The following is a 6,182-nucleotide window of genomic DNA, read 5'->3' as shown; positions in this document are numbered from 1 at the left end:
TTCTTTTCCAACAATTCCTCTAATTGTTTCTTCAGTTCAGCCAATTCCGATGCCGACATGCGATACGGTGCCATCAACACAGGACTAGTTCCAGGAATCAATTCTATAGCGAACTCCACTTCTCTTTCAGGTGGCAACTCACTAACATCTTCTGGAAATACTTCCGGATACTCATTCACTACTCGTAGTTCACCAGTGTTATTGCCCCCTTTCACTTCCATCGAAGAGCACAACATAAATACCACCGCTCCGTCATTGACAGCTAAATTCATCTGTTTGACTGACATAGTCAAATCCTCAACACTAACCTCTTCAGGAAAGATAACCGTCTTCGTAAAACAATTGATATGAACTCGATTAAATTGCAACCATTTCATCCCCAAAATAATGTCAAGTTGTTCAAGAGGAAGGCACACTAAGTCCATTCCAAACTTTCTACCAAATATGTCAATAGGACAGTTCAAACAAGCAGAAGAAGTAGTTACTGAACCCGACGCAGGAGTGTCAATAACCATACTTCCATGAATAACAGATATTTCTAATCCCAATCGTTTAGCACAATCCAATGAAATGAACGAATGAGTCGCTCCAGTATCAATAATGGCAACTAAAGGTGTGTCATGGATAAAACACGTACCTTTAGTCAGACGATCTTCCGGAGTAATCTCTGACCCAGACAAAGCAAAGACCTTCCCACCAGTCTGATCCTTCTTCGGTTTAGTGTAGTGTGGACTGATGTGACCCTCTTCGCCGCAATTGTAGCAAGTCACAATGTTCATCCTACAATCAGACGCAAGATGACCCGCCTTACCATACTTGAAACATTTCTTATCTCCACTTTTGCACTCATTCCTTCTATGCCCAGTCTCACCACAGTTGTAGCACCTAACGGGAGCACCCGAATCTCCCTCACTAGGCCTCTTCCAATTCCTAGCTCTAGGATTTCCTCTACCATATGGCTTACCTCTATCCATAGGCTTCTTACCTTTCTTGTCAACCAACTCGCGAGAGTGAGATGACTTCAGCTTGAGGTTATCCTCTTCGAAGATCCTACTACAGTCCACCAAATCGACAAAGCGTCGAATCCTCTGATACCTGATTCCTTGCTTAATCTCATCACGAAGGCCATTCTCAAACTTGATGCACTTCGAGAATTCACTAGCTTCGTCATTGTTGTAGTGAACATAGTACTTCTCCAACTCAACAAATTTCGAAGCATACTCTGGTACCGTCATATTACCCTGAGTCAGCTCCAAAAATTCAATTTCTTTCCTGCCTCGAACGTCTTCAGGAAAATACCTCCTCAGAAACTCTCTCTTAAACACAGCCCAGGAGATAGCTACACCATCAGCATCCAATTCAGCCCTAATAGCCATCCACCAGTCATCAGCCTCTTCGGACAACATATGAGTACCATACCTCACTTTCAGGTTCTCAGCATAATCGATGACTCTGAAAATCCTCTTGATCTCCTTAAGCCACTTCTGAGCACCTTCAGGATCATGCGTACCCTTGAACAACAGAGGATTGTTCCTCTGAAAACTGTTCAGCTGCCTGTGAGCACCAATCACAGCTCCATTAGCATTCCCTCCCAGCACACCAGCAATCATGCCCAAAGCCTCAGCGATAGCATCGTCATTTCTTCCACCTCTTCCAGCCATTGTTCTGCTAATCCATAAAACAATTCCATTAGAACCAAAAGTATCGACAGTGATAACTCGCACTCGTCGCATACAAGGGAAAGACTGACACTAAGACTCTGGTCACAACGACCAACTATGCTCTGATACCACTATTGTAACACCCTCCTAAATCCCGCGGCAATTTAAATAAATAATCAGAGTAAAAACATAAATACAAGGGTGCCACAATTATTCAAAATAAATAAACCAATCATGGTCAAAGTCATGCTTCATTAGGAAACGATTTAACAAAAACACAATTATGTTTATCACCGCGGAATAAGAAACATCATTAACGTAATCAAATGAAAGTATAATCCAACACCAATTAAAAAAGAGAATTCTCATAAATCTCTATAACTATCTTCCCCTAGTGTTACAAGATTAGAGCATGACCGACACGACCCAACATAAACGGATAAACTCTACGAGTCATCCTCACCGAGCACTAATGCCGCTACTCCGCAATCTGAAAATGACAACATGTAAGGGTGAGTCTCATTCTCAATTAGTAAATATTATGCAATTCGTAAGCAACAAGTATCATAATATACCGTTCACCCAATTATACACATTCAGATCCACATCTATTATTCATCAATTCACACAATAATAGATTACAACACGAACACAGAAATCAATACAATCATGTTATGACAAAATGCATATGACACAACTGACACTATGCATGTGGTTCCAAAATTCGTGAATCACATTCACAGGACTTCTCTCCTCGATACTGCCCTTTAATCGCTCACACCCCACATGGGCACACGATTAACCTCATCGCTCACACCCCCATGGGCACACGATGACTGCTTACTAATCTCCGCACAATGGGAATTAGCCACCAACGATCCACTCATCAACGGGATCCATCATCAAATGCATATGAATGAATGAAACACACATAACATACTTAAAACATCACCGAATCACGATGAACACTCACCTCAACCCCACATCACCGAATAAGTATGTACATGTTTTCAACATCATTCAAATAGCCATGCATTCATCACAATCACAATATCAATCACAACCAATTCATCATCACATCAAACACATTGTCACACCTATCTCATATGCACACAATGTTCAATTCTCATCAAGTAATTTAATCGAGTTTTAAAGAAATAAAGTCGTCCACCGCCCATATTCATCATTCATCATATAAAACATTTAATTACTTCCACAACGCCCAAAACGGCACTAAGAAACGATTAACGGATCAAAAGATACGTCATTTTAAAGTTTTAGAAAAATTCACACTCAGCAAGGTTCGCTCAGCGAAGCAAGGCAGAAGCGAATCCTTCAGACCTCCGCTCAGCGGACCTCTAGCGACGTCCAACAGAAGCAAAATACGTTGGGACCTCCGCTCATTGGACCCCCTCCGCTCAGCGGACTTGCGATTTCAGCAAACCCCAAGTCTGCGACAGACCCTGCGATTTCACACCCTTTTCACCCAAAAACGATTCCAGACATCACATACAGGCATACAATCATCATATATTCAATTATACACCACAAAACATCATTTAAACGCATCATTAACCAAATAGTTCACACAATTATCATCAATTCAATCCAATTATAACAACCTAACCTAAAAACCCCAATGTCTAATTGAACCAAACCATACATCAATCTACCTATTACCTAAGATCACATAAGAGATACTAAAAGGAAGAGTCCCCCCTTACCTCGATGAATCTCTTGAATGCTATCCTTCTGGTTCCACGTTCTTGCCTCTTTCTCTTCTCTTGCTCTTTTCACGTGTTCTTCCTTTCTCCCAAAATGGTTCCTTTTTCTTATTTTATGAAAAATAAAATAAAATAAATTAACCACAACTTAGAAAAGGCCTAACCAATTAGCACCCCTCTTTTACTAACATCACACCATAAGCCCAATAGCTCTTACTCCATCATTTTCCAAATAAATCCAAATAAAATACTAAAATTCCAATTATTTAATTTAAATCCAAATTAAATTAATAAACTGAAATTATGGGATGTTACAGGAACCACATTCAAAAGCTCCTTCCATCTCTAAGTTCAATCACTTAATTTTGCGGATTCGGATTTTCATCCTATCGACGCCCTAAGTCCATTGATATTAGAGAGGAATTAGGCCTCTAATTTGTGATTCAAAGAAAATATCAAAAGAATGGAGTAGAAGAAGATTTAAAACTAAAAAACAAGTTTAAAATGGAAAAAAGCAAAAAGCTGCCAGGAAATAGATTTACCTCTGCAGGAAATCAATTTCCTGAGTGTGGAAATCGATTTACCTCTATAGGAAATCGATTTCCTGAGTGCAGTTTTCACATCTAGCACAAAAAACAGAGTGGAAATCGATTTCACTCTATAGGAAATCAATTTCCTGCACGCAGCTTTCAGAAAAACAGCATTAGGAAGCATAAAACCTTGTTTAACCAAAAACACAAACACCTTATGATCTCATATATTAATGTACACGAATTTTCCATCAAATCTTCATTAAATGTCACCAATATAGCATCAAAGATGCATCATACACAAGCACAAAGGAATCACATTGTGGAATATAAAAAAGGATATAGAAATTTACCAAATCTTGAACAAAACTTGGATCTACTTCAAGAACACACCAACACAAGTCTTGATCTCTCAACAATTGAAGAAAAAAGAGAAATGGATGATGGTTTAGCTCAAAGTTAGTGAGGCTCAAGATGTAACTCACTAACTTTATGAAAGAAGAAACAGCTATGAGTGAATTTGGTAGGGATGAGGAGAGAAATTGCAAGAGTTTATTTGGCTATTCAAGCTTGTCAAATGAAGAGGTGAAGGCCTCTATTTATAGAATTGGAAAGAGAGGTGTGGGCAATTTGGTAATTGTTCAATTGGTAATTAACTTGTGTTTAATTTGATGAAGTGGGGGTTTAAATGAGGTTAATGAAAGAAATTAATTTGTGGTGAGGTGGAATATTGGCAAATGACCAGGAAAATGTGTTTGGTGCCAAAATGATGTCATGCTTCCCTCTTTTGTTTCAAATTTCGTCTCAAGAAATCGATTTCCAATATGGGTAAATCGATTTCCACAACCAAATTTTCAAAAATTCTTTTTCTTGCACTGTTTTGATTTTTGCCCGATCTTTTACTTGTAAAATATAAACAAAAGAAACAAAATACATATTTTTGGATTTCGGTTAGTATAAAACAAATTAAAAGCTAGAGGTGCTTGATGGTTCCCCTTAGAGATAATCACAATATCAAAAATAGAGCTTCAAATGCTGCTCTTGATTGATGATTAAAATGCAACTAATGTATGATCTTAGGGTCAAAAATTGGGGTATGACACCAAGGACAGTTAAGAATTGTGAAGCTATTTGGGTTATCGTGGATAGATTGACAAAGTTTGCTCACTTTATACCGATGATAATTGATTATCCGATGGAGAAGTTAGCTCAATTACATATTGAGAAGATAGTGAGTTTACATGGTATTCCTTCGAGTATCTTGTCAGATAGAGATCCAAGGTTTACATGAAGATTCTGGGAAGGTTTGCAGAAAGTGTTGGGTACTAAGTTGAGATTGATTTCTGCTTATCATCTGCAGACTGATGGTCAAACGGAGAGGACGATTCAATCGTTAGAAGATTTGTTGCGTGTTTGTGTGTTGGAAAAAGGTGGTTCTTGGGATAGTTATTTACCGTTAATTGAGTTTACCTACAATAATAGTTTTCATTCAAGCAGTGGTATGGATCCTTTTGAAGCTTTGTATGGTAGAAGGTGTAGGACGTCATTATGTTGCTATGAGTCCGGTGAGAGTGCAGTAATTGGACCAGAGATTATTCAAGAAATGACAGAAAAGATCAAGATGATTCAGGAGAAGATGAAAGCTTCTCAGAGTCGTCAGAAAAGCTATCATGATAAGAGGCGGAGAACACTTGAATTTCAAGAGGGAGATCATGTGTTTCTGTGAGTTACTCTTATGACTGGTGTTGGTAGAACGTTGAAGTCAAGGAAGTTGACGCCGCGTTTTATTGGTTTGTTTCAGATTGCGGAAAGGGTGGGAGAAGTGGCTTATCGTGTTGCCTTGCCACCGATGCTTGCAAATTTGCATGATGTGTTTCATGTGTCTTAGTTGAGGAAATACATTGCAGATCCATCTCATGTGATCCAAGTGGATGATGTGCAAGTGAGAGATAATTTGACGGTTGAGGCATTGTCTATGAGGATCGAAGACCGAAAGATAAAGCAGTTACATGGTAAAGAGATAGCTTTAATGCGAGTAGCTTGGGGAGGAGAAGCACGTGGGAATGTTACATGGGAGCTAGAGAGTCAGATGAAGGACTCATATCCTGAACTTTTCACTTGAGGTATGTTTTCGAGGATGAAAACTCTTTTAGTGGGGGAGAGTTGTAACATCCCATATTTTCCATTTTAATTAAATTAAGATTTAAATTAATTATTGGAAATTAATTGGCATTTTATTAGAATTATTTAAGGATTATGGATAAGGA

The sequence above is a fragment of the Vicia villosa genome, unplaced genomic scaffold (genome assembly GCF_029867415.1).
Source record: "Vicia villosa cultivar HV-30 ecotype Madison, WI unplaced genomic scaffold, Vvil1.0 ctg.001024F_1_1, whole genome shotgun sequence".
In the NCBI taxonomy this organism is placed as follows: domain Eukaryota; kingdom Viridiplantae; phylum Streptophyta; class Magnoliopsida; order Fabales; family Fabaceae; genus Vicia; species Vicia villosa.
This window is presented reverse-complemented; position numbering follows the sequence as displayed.